At 43.9% G+C, this 21,284-nt stretch overlaps 1 long non-coding RNA gene across 1 annotated transcript in view; it reads right to left on the bottom strand.

Moving 5' to 3' along the window:
• Positions 1-9,902: 9,902 nt before the first annotated feature.
• LOC140216024 (uncharacterized) overlaps positions 9,903-21,284 on the bottom strand; it is a 63,858-nt gene continuing 52,476 nt past the window's right edge. The window contains exon 4 of the long non-coding RNA XR_011892670.1: positions 9,903-10,154. This is a non-coding gene — a long non-coding RNA (uncharacterized lncRNA). The remainder of the gene's footprint in view (positions 10,155-21,284) is intronic.

Raw genomic sequence — 21,284 nt, 5'->3', positions numbered from 1 at the left:
CATTCATTCCATCATACTATACCATTTCTCGCATATATGTTTTCGTTATATTGGTCGGGACCTTCTTGTTGTCATTCTCTTTTCTGAACAACAAATCTAACAAATATGTAGTTCCTGACACACTCCGCGTTATTTGTCGAAAAGGCACAAAGAAATGGAGAGTGATAGGCAGAAATAATAGCGCAAACGTTTCGTAATCATTTCGTCCATGCGTAGAGCACAAGATACACGCTGAATTAATGGCGCTTTCAGACTCATGCTTGACGACGCATTTTCCTTTCGAAATATGCTAATGAACGCCTACTTCATATTCCGGGCCATACAAGAGCAGTTTATTCTAAATATATCATATCATGGGGGGGGGGGGGGGGGGGCTTGAAGGTGTCCAAACGCCACAGATGCAGAAATAAAGTAGTTTCTTTTTTTTCAGCTCTTTTCAATTTGCCTTGTGTTGCCACTACCTACCTACTACTACTTACATTAGAAAGATTTACACATAATTTAGAAGAAACAGTCGTGACCACAACTAAGTTTTTTCTACTTTGCAAGAGCAGCTGTGTGAAGACCAATGTGTTATTGAATGATTGTAAGTGCCCATGTTTTTCTATATTAATTTCTTGTTTGCTATATTTCTCCCATTGTGCCTTTTTATGATCATGTGCTCACTTCTGTAATAATCCCTATCGGTATTGACAGTGTTGCGACATAAATAAATAAATAAAATAAATAAATCAGGCAAGGCGCATTAACGGAAGGTGATTGTTTACCTTTTATTTTTAATTTGATGCGGTGAGGATCACACGTTGTGTGATAAAGCGAAGTGAATGAAACAAATTTGCGCATTTTTTGTCGCTTTCGGCGTGCGATCGTGACATTTTTGTTGCTACTTAAGCCAACATGCATGTTGAACGACGAGCCGCCTCAGTTAAACCCGTCATTCCTGTCGGGCAGTAATTGCATACGTCCGCCTTCCGCCCTCTTTCTGGGAATTGCTACTGCAGGGTGTTGAATGTCCCAGCCTTCTATATCCTTCCCAATAAATTCCCACGTCTCGAAGTCTGAAAGACCTCCAGAAAAAGAAATGGGTATTCGGCCAGGTACAAGGGGCCGCAGGGGCCGCAAGATGACATTGCATATTACTTTTAGGGAAATGTCTGCATGCGGTCGTCTTCGTTCGACGCACTTCAATCACGTTGTAAGGCGAGAGAAACGTGTCCTGTTTGAGCATCTGATTTATATAGTAAAATGAAAGCTATGTTAATGACACGTCGTATCTGTTAAAATAAACATATTTCACAGGTTACAAAAATTTAATAAATTATGGGATTTTATGCACCGAAACCACGATCTCATTACGAGGTGCGCCGTAGTGGGGGACTGCGGAATAATTCGGACCACCAGGGTTTCTTTAACGTGCGCATAAATATAAGCACACGGGTGTTTTCGCATTTGGCCCCCATCGAAGCGCAGCTGCCATGGCCGGGATTTGCTGCCACAACCTCGTGCTAAGCAGCCGAACAACATCGCCACTAAGCAACCACGGCGGCTTTATATATTACTGGTTTTCTATCGAAAACAAAATTAAACATTCGTGACCTCCGATGCCGATACCGTGCTTCTGAGCTTCAGTCGGGCCCCGTGACCTGCCCATATATCTCTCCCTGTTGAGGAGGCTGGACAGATACCAGCAGTACCACCCGGTGGCAGGCCAACTCCTTGACGTGAGAAACGCGTGTATCCTCCGCCAAGAGCCAACCTGGCCACCTCCCACCCCCGCGAAGACCAGCATTTCTCGCTAGTCGGCAACAGGAATGGTGACCTCCGATAGATTCTTTATTTTTGAACTACGAAGGCAGGAGACTGCATGTAGGAAAAATATACGAGTCCTAAATTTGAAGATCGAAATTTACGGGCAATGAGTACTGCAGTTCGCATTGTCGTTCATAATATACAAGTCGCGACAATCGTATGCCATCATTTCAATAGAAAATTTGGTCAAATCGCCGCGAAATGTACAGTGCTCATTCAGTCAGCGAAATTCAGACAAGAATTTCATTACGCGTCATTTTACCTTTTAATGCATGAGCTTGGAATTGACCCGCCCATGTTCCCAAGTCACGCTTGGGTTCAAGTGCGCAACCTCGTTCTTGTAGTTTATATCTATAGCAGGAGGTCTAACCAGTACGAATTGGGCGGTTTTCTTAACTTTTCTGAAAAAAAAACACTATTATCGCTCTTACGGTTTACGCTGGTCCGCAATTTAAGATAGCCAACAGTGAGTGCAAGCGGGGAAAAGCGTGAAGAAGGCACTTTTGGTGGCTTGCGGCAATATTTCGCACATAGAGGCACATGCATGCGCACGCGAGAAAACGTCTCCACGTACACACGGACTTGCGCAAAAGAGGAAAAGTGATACATTGTTGACCATAAATAGTTAAAAAACTGGTCTTTAAGACCACAGAAATACCTAAGTTCTTTTTTGTAAGACAGTATGTTTTCACTAAAAGTTCTGAATAAAAATAAAATGACCATCCTTTTGAGATTTATTTGTTCCGGCCATACTTCAGTAAATACCTGAGGTTATAAGTAAACTTTGGAAAGAATGCCACTCGCATTCCTCATGCTTACCTAGTTACATATTTAGCCATATTCTTGGCAGAATTGGCTTTCTTCGGATGCGCGTCACAACGACGTAATTTTCATAGCTCTCTATTTACTGTCGATGGCTTAACCTACGGTCTATTTTCGAAGCACATGTGCAGATTCCTAGCTTGTAATCATAGTGCCAACACCCAGTATTAGGAATACGGTCCTCTGGTAAGCAGCGGACGACAAAGCGGCACGACATCTCACAAATCTTCTTTCCGACAACTTTTCCGCTCAGCATATATATCAATGTATGACCGACTCACTTGGTAGTGCCCTGTACAGTTTATTCTCACCTACAAGCTAGCAGCTAACATCATTCCTCAGCATGGTTCAAAAGTGCCGGCGGCCAGCAGGCGTTCTCTACACAGCACGACCTGTCGCCCTGTGGCACTCATCGTTGTCATCGCCGTTAATCTTTTCGGCTTCGGGGCACGACAGAGATGGATGAGGCTGTCTCGTCCCCGTCATATTAGAACGAGACCGGAATAGTGGGAAGTGCAGAACGCCCTCTCTTGGAGACTTCATTCGGGCAACCAATCTCATTACGCCAACTTCGAACAAGTTTCACTCGTACAGTCTGTAGAGGCGCCGGGCTCTCAGATGTCGCTGCTATTGTTTGACATTGTTCAATTTTGTACCGATTTGCTGCTCTGGAACGCTAGTGCAGATTGAAATATGTTACCCAAAGTTGCGGCAAAATACAGATATACACACCTATTGTAATTTGATGTCTGATGGAATCTGGAAAATTCATAAAAAATAGCGAAATGTTCATGAATAAATACAAAGATTTTTCAAGTTAAGCGAACCGTGTGCGCTGGAAAAGACAAGTGCCACAGTCGGGTAACAAAGTTTGCAGGTTTTTACGTTTAATGGGGCATTAGGGATCTTTAAGTGAGACAGGTCTTCCGCAAAAGAAGAACCTGCGCGGTGCCAGAGAAAAGAAAAATGAGACCTTTGAAGATTACAACGTGGACGGGGTCAAAGTAAGGAAGCCAAATTAGCTAAACATATGATTGTACAAGAAGGAAGTCTTCTAGGTATAAAATAATGTAAAAACTTCATACCACGAGATCAAAATGCCCTTTAACAATGTTCGCAAGTGCACGTCTGGCATACTGGGCTCCATTGTGAAGCACCGATCATACAAACTGCAATGCTCAAAAAATGCATACAGAAATATTAGTAAAGTGTGGATAATTAGGAACTTCTGCAAACGAATGACAAGAAGCTTACTGGCTTATTCTCATGCTGATGTTCCTTTTAAACACTGTGCATTTTATATCCAGGCACATTAAGAAGTTGCGTTATCTCTCTATTTGTTTCACACAATACACACTCATGCAGACTGAGCGTGACCGAAATCATGAGCGAAGATATTGTGATGCTGTAGCGATTGGCGCTTAAATGACCACAAGCCGTCACCCAGTATGACGACTCCAAATGATTTCATGATTGCGACAGCCGCTTTTGAGAAAAGAATGGAAGTTACGGTATGTCATTAGCTTCCTTTATGATATTATTCGCGCTTCCTCTGGGAGGGGCTTTATGTTTACCCACAACATAGCAAGACGTAATGTCTGCCATTAAGAAGAGAAATAATATACGTACGTGCACAATGGCGGCTTCGCGCATGAGATATCATTGTTAAGGCTCCGCAAAGACGTGCAGTATCGATAAGACTATCAGTGTGCTATCGAGCGACATTAGTCAATAAAATGTGGGGCAAACTACAACATAACCGGAGCTAACTACAGAGAAAGCAAAGCTCTGTTGTCGCTTCACTGCTCAGCTCACTTTTTTAGGTGCTGGAGTAGGTCCACTCCTCATAATGGGCCTGGAACAGACTGAAAGAATACATTAGTGAGCTTGAATACTGCCTAAGCGAAAACTGCAACATCGATGAAGTCGCCGCTCAAAGCGGCAAAGCACGTTCGTACCAGTCATAAATGTTACAGCCACGTTCGGCGAAGGTAATTTCCAAAGGAACGGGTCGTTTGCTGGGATTGCTCGGCAAGAAATTTGCTTAACTTTTCTCGACATCGCACGTTTTACCCGACTGCATTTTATATGCAGGGCATCTATTATTTCAATTGAGTAATGTAATAGAAAACATAACAGTTTCTAATTCCCTCAAATTAAGCCGCGTGGTGAGGAAGCATGTCTTCGATGAGCAGACATCTATTCAGCGCCGTCTCCATCGACAAAGAAAACTTGGACAAATAACCCGGCCACATGTTCGCCTAAACGTTTTCTTTCGGAAGTTTCACAGAATCCATCACACATTGCATGACGTTGCGCCATAGTCTCAATACAGTATATAGTAATATTGCATATGGTTGTGCATGTAGCCTATTTCTGTAAGGCAAGGTGTCTTGTTTACGATGGTGAAGACTTCAAAACTATCAATGCAGCGTTGGCTTCATAGCTGTACCGGTGTCGGTTTTCTGAGTTATTCATCGCTGTATCACGTCATTGTTCAACAAGACACGCTGAAACACATTGCCTTTAATTCTGTGTAATTGCACAGATTCAAGGTAAAAAACAAAAACGAAAAGGATGCAGAAATTAGGACATGAATTAGGAGAGCGCTCTCTTTTTTGAAGTGTTGCTTCATTTAATGGAGGCCTTCCTGTGTTCTCACGTCGACGTCAGGTGTTCTTTTTCTTCGCTGGCGATTTTACCCATCCAGTAATATCGTGGAACTTGTGATTACTTTACCAGGTATCGCACCAGCCTGCTTGCTCATCGTTTCGCGGCAGTCGCCCTCTAATTTTTAGGGGGCAGATTAGAGGGCAGCCGCTGATCTAACATGGCTGGGTCAAGATAATTCAGCATACAGGTGCAATATACAGAAGCGATAACAGTTTTAGCTCGAGATACAAGATGCTCGATGATTAAGTGCATCCGATGCGATACTCCCCATTCGCATGTTAAGATACTTGGATACATTAGTCATTACAGATTATACCACTGTAGACGCGACTGCATATCAATTGCGAGCTTACAAATTTGGTAACTCCTTCCAACAGATTGCGTTCACTTCGATTTTTATCAATTAACAAATAACGCATTTGCTAGTACAACAGAACGCAATATCGCCGATAAGAGACAGCGTTACCTCGGGGCCGACCACGAGGTACATGTTCAAAGTAGAAATATTAGGCAACCGCTGAATCAATTTGAATGAAATCTGCTGTTATTGAGGGAGGAAGTTAAATTCTACCAAACGTAGTATGCAGAAGTTTGATTCAAAGCCCCATACGTTTTACGAAATCGCTGATCATTGCTTTAAAAAAAAACCGCAATGTTCAAAAATTCACAACTGTGCATTAAAAATATATATCAGAGTAACCTAACCTGCACCACTTTGAAGAAAACAGGCATCATATATGTATTGACACTTTCTTTGAACTTACAATGCTAACGATGGTTGCGCAAAAGTCCTACTAAAAAGGTGGCGGTATAATATAAAGCCGTGTAGAATACATAATTTTTGTCCACTTGAAGTGTCCCAATTTATGACCAGCTTATGAAACTGCTATACACACACACACACACACACACACACACACACACATATATATATATATATATATATATATATATATATATATATATATATATATTATTGGAGAGGTACATAGGCGTAAAGTCCGTTCCTTACTTTTCTTGAATTTGCATTTTTCCTTTTCTGTCTACTTCTCTTTCTCAATGAAGGGTAGCGAACCGGTTACAACCTGGTTAACTTACCTGTCATTTCTTTTCTTTTTCTCTCGCTCTCGCGAATTTGAAATATTTAAGAAAATGCATGAGCTGTATAAAATATTCACCGACGATTACGATACTCCTTAAGACGACATTAGACCGCAGCTGTGCACGTGTTTTCATTTCGCGATATAATAAGGCATCGCACCGATCCCCGCACCGTCTGGCAGAGCCGCGACGCGCGATGCAACACTATATAGACCGGCGACATAGTTGCCGCTTCCCGGAAAATGCAGCTTATGCAGCCATAATCTTTATCGGAAACGCTTGGGGCGAAGGCTGTAGCTTTCTGGTTCTTTTTTTCTTCCTCCGCCCTGGATGGTGCCGCAGATGCCGCTGATGCACGGACTTGAGCGCCACCTGGTCGTGATTCCAGCCTCTGTATTTACACTCTTAGTCAATACCGGCTTAATAGAAGGCATATAACGAGGAAAGTAGATCAAAATCTTGACGCTTATAAATGGCTCACTCCAAGTGGCCTACGGTGTATGGGGCCTATTTTATGCAGCTCTTGCATATGTGACCAGCATTTAAACGGCCCCATCCGTTGCAGAGAAGCGGCGCTTGGAAACGTCACGCATAACGCCAATTCTTTATGCGGTATTTCAGATCAAATCTGTCCGGCTTAGTAAGGGGCCCAAGTTTATGTCACCTAATATTATGCAGCCCAATGGGAATTTTTTATGAAATTTTTTTTATAGACAGGTGACGCCTAGTGTTCTTTAGCTTGCGATCTCATGCACATAGCTTATAACCACAATATAGGAAATAAGTAGCACTCATCACACAATCATCGAAACACACATCCCACAAACATGTACACACTGAGAATCGAACCCGGGTAAACCACGTGGCAACCGCAACCACTACACCTCATCACTACGCTTACACGGAGGATTCGCATATCTATTTGTACATGCATTTGTGCTTCCGAGGCTGTCGTTTTACGCCGATTGTTCACCGCCGGCGATCGTGTGCGGCATAGATATAGCTTGCGTAACTGTTGCTGATGCTTATGTGCTTGGTGATAGCAAAGAGGTATTTAAATAAGTATAGTAGTATACGACTACCACTTTCAACAGCTGTCATGTGCGGCGGAAAGGCTAAAATGGATAAGATTACTTTGCATGGGAGCTGCGCGAAAAGAAAACTGCTTCGCGAATGTTGTTCTTCAATCGTTTGCCTTTATTCGCTGTGCTGCGGATCGTTCGCTGCAGTCGCTGTTTAACCGGGATTTGTCTGAGAACTTTCAATCTCGTTCGCAAGGTTCATTCAAACATGATCCGCTGCCAAAATGCGCACCTGCAACTACGGGTAACTGCACTCGCTTCACTGTTGCGCGGCCCGGACAGTGCAACGGCAGTACGGATCCGGTATTCTGAGAGGTCGAATAAGCGGGTGGGATATTGCCGGCACGTCAATGTTTGTTGAACCAATGAATATTGCTTGCCACTTCCGCTGACAGCATGAGGGATGCCCAGCGCGTAAGAATGGCAGATATGGCTTTTGTGGCTACGAGAAAAAGTATCTCGAACCGCACCTTTTATGGCGCTCCGTCGTAGTTATTGAGACAGTGACAGCGTTTATTTTGAAGCCGTAAGGCGCGTCAGAATCTCCGTTTCTGAGACTACCGTAACTGTATTGTAGATTTCGCTAGCTTCACTACTTTGCACACTCTATTTGTTTTCACTATTTGCCTGCCGGGTGCATGTGACAGTGCTACTAGCTACCACGGCATAGCTGCAGTGCCGTCGAGGTTAAAAGAAGGGAGGGAGGAATGAAATCGAGCCGGGGTTAAAGAATTTATGTTGTGATACTTAGCATCCCGTGATTGCTGCGGATCACGAGGACGCAGTATTGGATAGTTCCGGAATAATTGGGACCACCTGGGATTATTTAACGCACACCCAAAAGCTGGAAAAAGCGTTGCAGAATTTCCATCGGAATACGACAGGCGGGGCCGAAGCGTTAAAGCCACCGGGTTGCTGTGGCGACTGTCGTCAAAAGAACGATTGGGCTGCTTGAAATGGTATAACCAGGCGCGAGATTGCCGTCGTATCGAAGCAGCTGACAACGGCTACATTCCTTGCCTTGCAAGTTGTTGGCTCCGACGGGAAATTAACTTAAAATGAACACGATTTACAGATTGTGTCTTGTACTACGTTTGTATTATCAGCACCATCGCAATGAGCACTTTGTTATCAGGAATGCAAGCAGTTCTTCGTGCGGAAGACGAGTCGTATTCATACACAAACTACTTTACTTATGTGAATATTAAAAAGAGAAAAAAAAACGCATACCGACTGTATTACTACTACTAATAATAATATATTGATTTATTTCCATCACCATTACATTGATGGAGGGGATGGGAATAAAAGCGATTGACGCTTGACTAAGTTCCCACCCCCCGTACAGCAGGTGAGCAGTGGCATGCGACGGCACCTCTGTCACGACAGCAAATACAAAGTCAAACAAAGCATTAGTATAAAAGCAAGTATGCAAAATACACAATCACCTGCGTGTGTGAAAAAAATATAAACCGATTGAAAAGAAATACAAGTACAGCAACTGAGAGCAAAAACGCTTACGAAACAGCGAAAGAATAGCAACCAAAAATGCGCTTATAAAACACTTAGACATTAGAATTAGAATGTATTAAAGGGCTTGCCCTGTATTTAGCGGGCATGACGCTATTGTGCTGTACGTCAGGCAAAGTGAGGTCTATCAAGAAGTGGCTGCAAGCAGGTGAGATGGAATGCAAGCTTGAACACCTAATTATCTCGGAGAGATTTAATTCTGATTTAGTTATTGTGCGCATTAGCTCACTGCCTGTGCCTTCGTTATATTTGTTATATGAACTGCGGCATATATACAGTTATTAAAAGCATAAATCTTTGTCTTTACACCTTAAGTATGCTTCAGCGGAATGTGCACTTTATGTGTACACGCAATCTAAAAGCATGCTGTACATTCGTGCAGAAATGTTCATGCAGACTTAGACAAAGGACATATTTTTCAAGGGACAATGACGTATTTACAACAAAGCGTACAGCATGGTTTCAATGCAAGTTCCTCACATATAATGAGGACTTATATACCAAGCTCTGGCAGCAAAAAGTAAAAGACAAACTGCGACAGGAAATACAAAATCCGATAGGCAGTGTTCGCCCCCTACAGCTTTTAAAATATGAAATGAGCATGACGCATGAACTTGAATGAACTACTTGTGGTTGTGACCAACAAATTTGGGCCTCTAAGTTCATCGCTTTCTTATTCATTAAAAAAAGTTTTGTTCATCGTAAAAATTATGTAAAATAGTAGATAAGTACAATATCAGGAACAGAACACACATACGTCCCTAACATAGTGTAGGGTCCCATCTTCTATAGATAGGTTATTTAATTACGAACTTAGACCGTGAAGTGCTCGCAGCTAATGAAAAGAAAGAATGAAAGTGCTCCTAGAAAATGTACGTACTTGAAGTGAAGAATTCTTCTTGGAGTCAAGCAGCACAAAAATATTTTGTCCTGCAGAGCAGTGTTTGGGTGAACGCCAAGAAATGCAAGTGACCTTTTCGATGTATGCATTGCCAACAAGTGAAAAAAAAAATCTTTTCATATATGTACTTCATTTTGACATGATTGCTTCGTCATCGAAAATACGTCAGATATACTTCGTATTTGTTAAAAATTATTTGTCCTGATGATTCCTGGACATCTATGCGAACGTCGTACCTGAAAGGAAAAATAAATTCCACGTAATGTTAGAAAATTCAGGAAACTGTTTCACCTGGGCCCTGTTAGGGCTAGGTTTTGTTCAACAGTTGTTCAAGGCAAAGTAGTAGCGTTCTTGCGCGATGTACGTCTCAGTGTTAATCACATACCTCTGACGCTGCGGCATAAGGATCCGAGGTCTTTTATGTGACTGCCCTCATTGTTGTGTGGCTCATAAACTAAATATGACTGTACTTAATTGCACCTTGTTGGGGAAGAGAACCACTGTCCAGGCTCCGCTCAACACCTTTGTCGTGTCCTGCTACCTGACATGCGGGCTGTTGCTATAGTTTCGGGCATGTCTAGTGGTGTTTTTTTTTTTCGAGGGCATCCGCAGTAAGCTGAAAAACACTAGTAATTAATCGATAGAAACACAGAAACTGCTTTTTCCGACGTTTTGCAAACCGCTCATGCAACTGTCTATTTTGATTTTTTTCCTAGCTTCGTTGCTTCAGAGGTCGGTTACTAAATCTTGACTAATTATCTAATTAAGCGAAATACAAAATATGGCGTGACACACTACATACAAATGTGAGCAACATGAATTTGGTGGCGTCATCTTAGAGTGCATCGGCATATTTTTAAACTCTGGCTAAAATTAGCTGAAACACCCTGTATAGCAAAAGTAAGATGATGTTTTTATAACTGGCTGACATCAAATCTACACTGGCAACAAAACTTCTAAAAATTATTTCAGGACGTTTATAATTAAAATAGCAACTTATTAATCGTGTTGCTCAGAACGTGTTCTCAAAGTTAAACTAATAGGTCATATACTCGTGTAAAAATATATTGACAGTTGCCTTTAGTTTCGGTTGGTAGCAGTTCTAGGTTTTGATAGCGCCGCAAAGGATTCGTATTTCCAAGTACAGCAGAGAAATAGCGCGAACGGACTCGGGAAGAGGGACACATAACCGCTTGACCACAGCGGAACGTGTCAGTCTTGATAACGAGCCTAGGGGCCGGCAATGGCTGCAAACGCAGGAGACCCGAACATCTACGAGTGTGGTGGGCTCGAGTGACGCGGGGCAGTCTCTTGCCGTAGGGCGCATCTTTACCGTAGGGCGCAAACGCTCGCTACAAAACTAGCGGGCCGCAGAACAAATAGGAACCGAGCATGGTTGAAAAATTAGACTGTAAGACCCCCGCCAGATGTTACATAAGCTAGGCCATGCAAGCTTTTTTTTTTTTACTGCGTGAACACATGTTGCGCGTTTATGGTTACGTCATCTCTGTACCCCAGTGCTCACGCAACGTTTCTATTACGCAGAGTATGTTTTCACGTACCCCTCTTTATCCGAGTCCCAGATACAACCTAGCCTATGTTCCTGTTAGAAAAATTTTTAAAAAATTAAGAAAAGTGCGTTTGTTGTTCACGGGGAACCGCAGAAGTCAAAATGATTGTACCACCGGTGCACGTACATTGAATTTGTCGAGCGGGGATCACGAATGCCATTTATGCTGCGCGCAGCCGGCAAGTAGTTTGCATGTACATAAAGTCGCATGAGGCCACCCGCAAAAGTAGCTCCAGAAGTTTGTTGTTTTTGTCTCTTCCGGCAGCGCGCGAATTGGTCAATCCCAATAATGCACCCATTCTAGCGCTTCCTTGTAGACAAGTCAACAAGCAGTATGTACACGTCCATACTTATGCCATCCAGAGCATATTCACAATGGGGATATCAAGTTCATTAGTGTTAGCTGTTCCTAAATGCTATAATTTCTGTTTGCGAAACCCTTCCCCGCTCCCTAACGCAGACCCTTTTCTGGATATACCTATCTGACTGGCCTCGAAGCTCATCGTATAACAGACTCATCTTGCGCCTCCCATGGTAGCAACGAGTCTATCTTGAGGAGCAGTGGCAGCCGTACCGCCATTGCTGCATCTTCTCGAACTCTCTGAGCTTTGGGGCGGCTAGGCAACACGCATCTGTCACGCTTCGAGGCACGTTCAGTTTACGAAAAAGAAAAGCGATATTCTGAGTCAGGGTCCCTACAACGTAAAACAAATCCAAGATGTTTTTCTTCCAATCTCCTGGCGTCAAATTTGCGGAACCGCCGATGCAAGCATCGGGCGGTGACCCGTAGAGTTGTCTAAACAGACCAATCAAACGCTCTCCTCGTTTATAGGAGATCACTTTTGTTTGCTTTAAAAACGAATAACATTACCTACACTGGCCTGCTTGTCTGCTTGCGGGACGCAGAGGCGTAGTTTATCAAGCACTTTGTGGAAAGCGAATTCGTCGGGGCGTGATAGGTGTGCGACCCCTCGCGGTTCCGATCGTACGTCGTCAGGGTGCCACGCCCTGCACAGGTGGCGGTCCTCGAGCGAGTGTTTCCAACGGGACGACAAGACTTCTTTCGGGCTTGGCGCCACATGCACGTTAGAGGTGTTTCTATTCGTCTCGCATGATCTTCGAGTATGATTTGTGCTGTAATTTTTTACACTGTCTTGTGCGGAGGGGATGGAGTGAGGTACAAGCCTACCTCTCGAGCGTTAAAGCACATTTCGACTGTTCATCGCGGATAAGGCCATGCCTGATCAACCGCGGACAAGAGGCATGAGACGAGATGGGACGTAAAAACACTAAATAGCTTTTTTAAAATCATACAACGAATAAAGCTTGAACAACCTCGTAAATAAGCTAAACAGAATTATGCAAGGCTTACCGGAAGGCAAGGTGTGAACAACACAAAACTCTCCCATTACGTGCAATACAAGCCGAGCGCGTGATGATTTATATTTCATAAAATGAAACAAAACATACACGTGACAATCAACAGCATAAAGGTTACAGTTAGTGAATATTAAGAAAAGAAGTCGCCATCATTATTTTAACGGACAATAAAGAGCGATTAAAAAAGATAGTCCGACGGAAGGTTCTAAAAGCAGGCTGTAACACATGGGCTTATCTCTATAGTGCTCGTCGAGATTGAGATGTGCAGCATTGTCTGGCTGTTTGGTTCTTCGCTGCCGAAGACTATGGCGGGCTCGAACCGCGTGTCCACTCTGTTCGCCGAAGACGCATCATTAGAGAACTTCGCCTGCCGATCACAGCGTGCCGATCCGCGTCTAAGGCGTGCCGACGATCCAACCACATAGGCATCTCCCGCAGCTTCCCGACCCCCGCCTCCTTCGCCGCGCACCGGCTTGCACATAAGGGACCGGTCGGGAAACTCGTGGGAGAAAAGGAGTCGATCGCTCTGCACAGCTGCGTAGGCAGCGGTAGTGTCTCTAGGAGGCCTTTGAAATCTAGGAGGCTGTTGAATTGCCTAAAGCTATATGGCGTGTTGTGCTTGGAGGCACCCACACGCAATAAAGTCGCTGAAAAATGTATTCTTTTAGTCGAACAGTTCAATGTAAACATTATTCGCAAAAAAAGGTATACAGTAAACTTTCAGTTGTACGAACGTCGGTTTACCGAATATTTCAGAATAACCAACTTTTTAAAAATATCCGGGAGTTTTCTTATAGATTCTATGTAAAAATGTTTCACTTAAACGAATTTTGGAATAGTAAATATTTCAGTTTAATGAACTCGCTCAGAGGGCCGAGGTTTGCACTGCACTGCACTGCAGGCGCAACCGATGTCCGCCCTCATCAGACCGCCGCTCCAGTGGCAATATACCGTCGCTGGCGCTACAGCGCCCCTGGGGCTAAGCGGCGGAGCGGAAAACGAACGGCAACGAGGCATGGCCTCCGAGATCGCCTGCACAAAAGGAGCAAGCATGTAATCTTGGAGGCCATGAACAAAGTAACATCGCTGGCGCTTACAACGTCGCCAGAGCAAAGCGGCGATCTGTGACAACACAAACCCCGTGGTGTGTGTTTTTTTCCGACCGGCTAGTCGTGGCATGGTCGTCGTCTCTTTCTTTCCAGTCTCGTCGGTTCCGCGTGTGCACACAAACGACCCACGTGGTGTGTTTTTCATAAATATGTACAAATTCCATTTCACACATTTCTAACACTATGGATGCCATGTATTTTGCTCCATGAATTGGTCTTCAAACTTTTGACTCTGTATGCCATGTCTTATGTTAGTCTAGTGAATATTCAGCTTAATGAACTTTCAGTTAAATGAATTATTTTCTTCGGTCCCTTGAAGTTCACTTAAGTGAGAGTTCACTGCATTCATACGTTCCCATTGAAGTGATTCGTGTGGCTTGATCATTGAAGCACCCTAGAGTATGGCATCGTAAATTTCTCAATCCATTCAACTGGCTGATAGTGCTCTTCACGCTTAGCTTCATGGAACTTGTAAAGTGGAAATAAATCATCATTCCCTTCATATTAGGAAAATTTTTGAACTTATTTTAATCTGGCAATGGGTTGGGCTGCTAAGCACGAGGTCGTGGGATTGAAGCCCTGCCACGGTGGCCGCATTTCAATGGGGCGAAATGCGAAAACAGCCGTAAAACCCCCTAATTTAAATTTTAATAGGGCAATGGCCGCTCACTCACATAAGGAAAATTACAATAACTTGTTCACCTATATTTCTTGCCATAAAGGGCATATTTCTTAACAAAACCAGAAATAATATTTTAGTGCATCCCTAATTTTTACAATTACTAATTGGTATGTTGATCTATGTGCCACTAAAACCTCGCTCCAGTGCATCGGCAACGCCATTTCATAGGCAACGCGTAAACCTTCAGTGCTTATGGAAGAATACTGAAGTATCCAAATCAGCGTACGGAAGATTATACAATGTTCATTACAAGGCAATATACGAAATAAAGTATTTCATAATATCTTATGCCGCCCTTAATGTGACACGTTAAATCCATATTGTGACCAATAAAAATGTGGCTGTAAGGCATTCCTTAAATTTTAATTTTTTTATTTTGCCGGCCTTAAAAGATGTGGTACTACATGTTATAAGCCCATTCATTTCGTAGCGCGTCCTCTTTCCGTAGGATATCGCTAGGATAGATTCTCTGTATAGCACATGCCTCTCGGCCCTTGCGTTTCAAGGGCTCTGGCGAGGCAGTAGTGCTTTTAGACAATTTCAGCATCTCGCATATTTTATATAATGCATCATTATTTCTTAATGCATTTTAGTGATCATAGTACACGTCATTAATCATTGCCATAATTTTATTACGTGTAATTTTTATGCAATTTGCACCAACTCTTTTAGGCCCCTTTACAGCCACGCCTCATTAAATTCACAAAACCCATCAGACCACGACATATTCAATACCACTAGCATGGCGCTCTTTGGCCACACCTGGCCCTTGCGCCATTAAACCACAAACATCATCATCATATTTTGCCGGCAACGCATTGCCTTTACGGGTGCAGTTGACGAGATGTGACTTGTAAAGGTGTCTTATTGTCTTAGCACAAGCTACAAAAAATCCTGCATGTTTTCTTTTCTATATTGGACTCATTTATATTGTGTTGATCTGTACTCAATTGGATAACCTTTTGGAGATCTTTCTGTAGTTTACAGGCGCGCAGGTTGGACTGAATTAAGGAATAATGGTAATTTTGGCAGTACGTCGGCACTAGTCGTATGGCCGTTTCTTTTTCCCTTTGCCGCTCCTCGTATTCATGCTGCTCCTCAGGAGTCCTAAGTATGCGCTGCCTACACATAGCGGTGCTGCAAGAGCAACGAAATTAGGTACTAAGTTCATTCTTTTAGATATGAAAGACTAGTGACGGCACTCCCCACGTCGCAAGCTGCCGTCACCGCGGCAGCTCACACAACAGTAATAGAGACTTTTAGCGTGTCCGGTATTCGGACACGCTATCTTTACTAGTAGCAAGAGTTTGGCCCTGACTGGGGTGAAGTTGCTATCATTTTAAGGTCAATTATTTCAGTGGGCCATATTTTTGTTTTTTGTGAATCAACTGGATAGGTATATCTCATACTAGAAAGCCCTCCAGCACTGATGACATTAGTTTTTTGATAAAAACTAGCCACATATTGTGATACTTAGTGTCAAACTATGAAACTAACCCGCGCACTCCGGATTGCTGTGCCAGTAATGTTCGGTTATTGCATAAGATAAGCAGGTGCAACCTATGGTACGTCTACAGAAGACACCGAGCAATAAAAGGCTGCCAAAACACGGTCGGTAATAGCTTACGCATCAACGACCCCTAATATTCACTGCCACAGCTCAATAACTTCATTTCTATTCCTGCAATGAACTTCTATCTCAGCAAATATAGCATACACTTGCACATTTAGCAAGTGTATAGCAAATTTAAATCGTAGACGATGTTACACCGGGCAACCATCCTATATGGCGAAATAATCTGTGAATAATGCAAGTCAGTATGCCCCACATATAGATCATCACCATCATCATCAGCCTAGTTACGCCCACTGCAGGGCAAAGGCCTCTCCCATACTTCTCCAACTACCCCGGTCATGTACTAATTGTGGCCATGTTGTCCCTGCAAACGTCTTATTGTTTCTGCCGCCCCCCACTACGCTTCCCTTCCCTTGGAATCCAGTCTGTAACCCTTAATGACCATCGGTTATCTTCCCTCCTCATTACATGTCCGGCCCATGCCCATTTCTTTTTCTTGATTTCAACTAAGATGTCATTTACCCGCGTTTGTTCCCTCACCCAATCTGCTCTTTTCTTATCCCTTAACGTTACACCTATCATTATTCTTTCCATAGCTCGTTGCGTCGTCCTCAATTTCAGCAGAACCCTTTTCGTAAGCCTCCAGGTTTCTGCCCCGTAGGTGAGTACTGGTAAGACACAGCTGTTATACACTTTCCTCTTGAGGGATAGTGGCAACCTGCTGTTCATGATTTGAGAATGCCTGCCAAACGCACCCCAGCCCATTCTTATTCTTCTGGTTATTTCAGTCTCATGATCCGGATCCGTGGTCACTACCTGCCCTAAGTAAATGTATTCCCTTACCACTTCCAGTGCCTCGCTACCTAACGTAAACTGCTGTTCTCTTCCGAGACTGTTAAACATTACTTTAGTTTTCTGTAGATTAATTTTCAGACCCACCCTTCTGCTTTGCCTCTCCAGGTCAGTGAGCATGCATTGCAATTGGTCTCCTGAGTTGCTAAGCAAGGCAATATCATCAGCGAATCGCAAGTTGCTAAGGTATTCTCCATCAACTTTTATCCCCAATTCTTCCCACTCCAGGTCTCTGAATACCTCCTGTAAACATGCTGTGAATAGCATTGGAGATATCGTATCTCCCTGTCTGACGCCTTTCTTTATTGGGATTTTGTTGCTTTCTTTGTGGAGGATTACGGTGGCTGTGGAACCGCTCTAGATATTTTCCAGTATCTTTACATATGGCTCATCTACACCCTGATTCCGTAGTGCCTTCATGACTGCTGAGGTTTCGACTGAATCAAATGCTTTTTCGTAATCAATGAAGGCTATATATAAGGGTTGGTTATATTCCGCACATTTCTCTATCACCTGATTGACAGTGTGAATATGGTCTATTGTTGAGTAGCCCTTACGGAATCCTGCCTGGTCCTTTGGTTGACAGAAGTCTAAGGTATTCCTGATTCTATTTGCGATTACCTTAGTAAATACTTTGTAGATGACCAATACTAAAACGAAACTTAAGTATTGCGCTTACACGGAGTTTACGCGTTTGTTTGCTTTGCGCAACATCTGTCAGGTATTTGTTTGTCGCTCAACGGTTGTTCTAGCGAGTTGTTTCTTAATAGGCATGAAGGAACAGGAGAGGCTGGCGCATTTAGGCGGTGCCTAGTCCTCGTCGTTTCTCAAAACAAAATATTGTCAAAAAATTTGTAACAATCTTTAGTAACAGTCGCTGTCGTCTGCCACGTACTGAGGACGCTACGTGCTGCCTTGCCTCAAAATTATTTTTCCAATGCCTCTGATATGCTTGTTCCATGATCATCGTTCAGAAATGTTATTTTAAAGCGAAGCTTTTTTTTTTTTGCCTCTTCCGTCAACTTTCACTCTGCTACAGTTGCTACTGCGGCTGTCTTGCACGCCGCGTCGGGGTTGGTCCAGAGCGTGTACATACAAGGAACGGGCGTCACATAGCTGAAAGAAGCCGCGATAAACTCGTTTGGACCTTTAAATCGACGTCGAATGTGCACAATGCAGTCTACAGCTTCCTGGACGTCGGTACATTAGCTACCTGACAGCCGTGATTGTCGGTGACTCCCCCCAAAAGCATTGTACGAACTAGAGCGCGTACCTTTCTACTAACGTGCAACTCCCGAAGGGAACTGGATACAATGGTAGAGAGGAGCCGCGAGAAAGGCCGAGAAGTGATAGAATTGACGCAGTCCCGAAACCATTGCATAACAGCCTTGCCAAGCTTTGCGCGAAGTTCCCGTACAACGTGTGTGTCGGGCAGGAGGGGCGATAGGAAAAAGATGACGCGAGAAGGCAACGAAACACTACTACTATAGACACGACAGCGGTTGCGGGCGTACGAGATCAATTCAATTTGAAGGCACGACACGGTGCGTTTCTGGTCTTCTTGAAAAATAAACACGATGCAAATATGTCCAGCGCACAACTAACGCACGACGTGCAAAAGCAGAGCTGCATTAATTAAAGCGCACGGCAGGATCTATGCGACACTACGGAAGCGGTCGCATGTCAAATCAGCACTTCTGTGCCTGCCGCGATAGCTTTGGTGCTAAGGCATTGCTCGAGGTAGCGGATTTCATCCCGATCGAGGAAGCCGCATTTCGACGGGGGCCAAATAAAAAAGTGGCCGTGCACTTAGATTTAGAGACATATCAAGGAACACCATGCTGTCAAAATTTTTCTGGTGTCCGCCACTATGGCGTGGCTCATAATCCGATTGTGGGTTTGACACATACAGCCCCATAAATCAATCAAAGTGTAATACTGCTGCCACAATCCGATGTGCCATGTGAGACAATTAAGGCTGAACCCTCACCGAGGTTCTGAAATATGGCGCACAACAATGCCTCAAGTAAGCGCCTCTCCATGTGTGTTCTGTGTACTAGGCAGACAAAGAGTAGTAGTGCATGCAAACTATAGTTGAAATCAAGGGCGCTATAACGTAAAACTATTCCAAACTTTTCTATTCCAATTCTGCTATCAGCCCTCCACGATTGGCCAAAACTTTTTCCGACCATGCCCATTTCACCTGTCTCTCACGCGACGTCACGAAAACCGCGATACCTCCCAATCTGATATGATGTGATAGACTGATTATGCATGATTTGACGGAAAAAAGAAAGACAGTTATTTCTGACTCAACCCTTTTTCGCCATTAGCACTCGACTATTGGTAAAAAGTTTTCGGGCCACACCCACTTCACCTGCCTGTCACGCGACGTCACAAAACCGCACAAGCTCACCACGTCAAAGTGACGTGTACGCGATAAAGATACATTAATAGGCCGAACAAAACTGAATTTTCTTCGGAATAGCCGCGGGCTGCCCCGTTCCGAAAGGAATAAAAGATGGCTGCCGCCGATCGCTCAGACGCTGGCTACTCGCACCTGCCGGAGAGCATGGGTGTATTTGAGTATAATAAAACTTCTTGCGTGGCCGTGTAACGTTTTCGAGCCCTTTCGGCACGTTTACCACTTCATTCTGCTAACTATTCTTTGCTGAAGGTCGGGTTTAGCGTCAGTCTTAAGCTTCCGTTGCATGCCGCCATGATTTTTGACCAGCCACCAAAAGCTAAGGAAGGGAAAGCCGACCAATCGCAGACGCCGGCACCACCCTCTTCATCCGGTTATCGATTTTCTGTGCACTGGCTCTGCCCCAGTGAATCCATCTCCACTTGAGCGTTCTCCTGGCTACTTGTAAGCCAATTAGATACGACAAGCCGCTCAGTGTAGGCAATGTTATTCGTTTTTCAAGCACACAAAAGTGACATCCTATGAACGAGGAGAGCGTTTGATTGGTCTGTTCAGACAACCCTGCGGGTGAGCGCCCGGTGCTTGCGTCGGTGGTTGCACAAATATGACGTCAGGAGATTGGAATATAAACGTATTGGAACAGTTTTACGTTATACGGCCCCAACTCACCATTCTTGTGTTGGACTAAATATTGAAGAAATTAAACATTCGCCGTCAACATCACCGCTAATTATCGTCACTCGAAGCAAACAGCCCAGAAAGCTTCGCGCTCATCGATTCCCACAAAACGTGGGATCTGCATAATTCGTATAATAATTCAGTGCTTTTGTTTAAATCGTCCCCTCGCTGCATAGCTGGTGCCCAGTGGCTAGTTTCAATCAAAATATGAGCCAACAATCCTCAACCTTACCTTTTCTAGAAGTAGTTTGATCTGTTTTACATCTTACACAATTACTTACGATAAGAAGACAAGCGAGAAAAGTCGTTAAGGAATTGCTTTTCATTATAACAATGTCTTCATTAGCCAGCTACAGAAAAAACGCAAGAAGGGCCTGTACTAGGGGTGCAACGCGACATAAAAATAATAAAATGTTGAAGAAATAAATAAATAAAACAGGTTCATTCACCACTATGCAGCCGCTGCGGTCTAGATGTCACAAAGTATTCCCCTCTTTGACCTCCCTCTGTCGTTTGATTTCAGTTCAAAACACTGGTATAATTATTTTACCTTGTGGCTACGGGTGTGTGACTCTAGGGCACGGTCCTTCGACTACAAATGCCGGAATAATGTAGAATATGGGAACAGAAAAAAAAAGCAATGAAACGCTTTTATTTCAGCCCCGTAAAATGGTTAACCCTGTGAAGCAGTACATGGTTGCTTAGTTTTTCGCGGCCCGGTAAAAGTCGTCTGCCTCCCGCCTAATTTGATTTCCTTGCCTAAGGGCATAAATATTTCATTCGCCGGGAGATGCTAGCCTTCTAGAGTGCATCACTTTGGGCCGTGTGTTTAGACAAAAGCGCTAGTCTCGAACTTGCTTCCAAGCAGCCAAAGGCCACGGGACTTGCTGTTTTTGTTCCTTGCCTTCTGCATCCGTACTCGTTTGTCTTCGATACCAAACCTCGTGGGAATTAAGGGCTGCACCTCCGAGAATCCTCGGCGAGAGAGTTACGCATTCCAGGAGAGAGTGCCGCACGGGAGGCGAGGGAGCCATTATGGCTGAAAGCAAGAGCTATAAGGCGAGCTCACCGGAGCGCATACAACGCTGTCCGTT

Source organism: Dermacentor andersoni, chromosome 2, assembly GCF_023375885.2.
Source record: "Dermacentor andersoni chromosome 2, qqDerAnde1_hic_scaffold, whole genome shotgun sequence".
Lineage (NCBI taxonomy): Eukaryota > Metazoa > Arthropoda > Arachnida > Ixodida > Ixodidae > Dermacentor > Dermacentor andersoni.
This window is presented reverse-complemented; position numbering and strand designations above follow the sequence as displayed.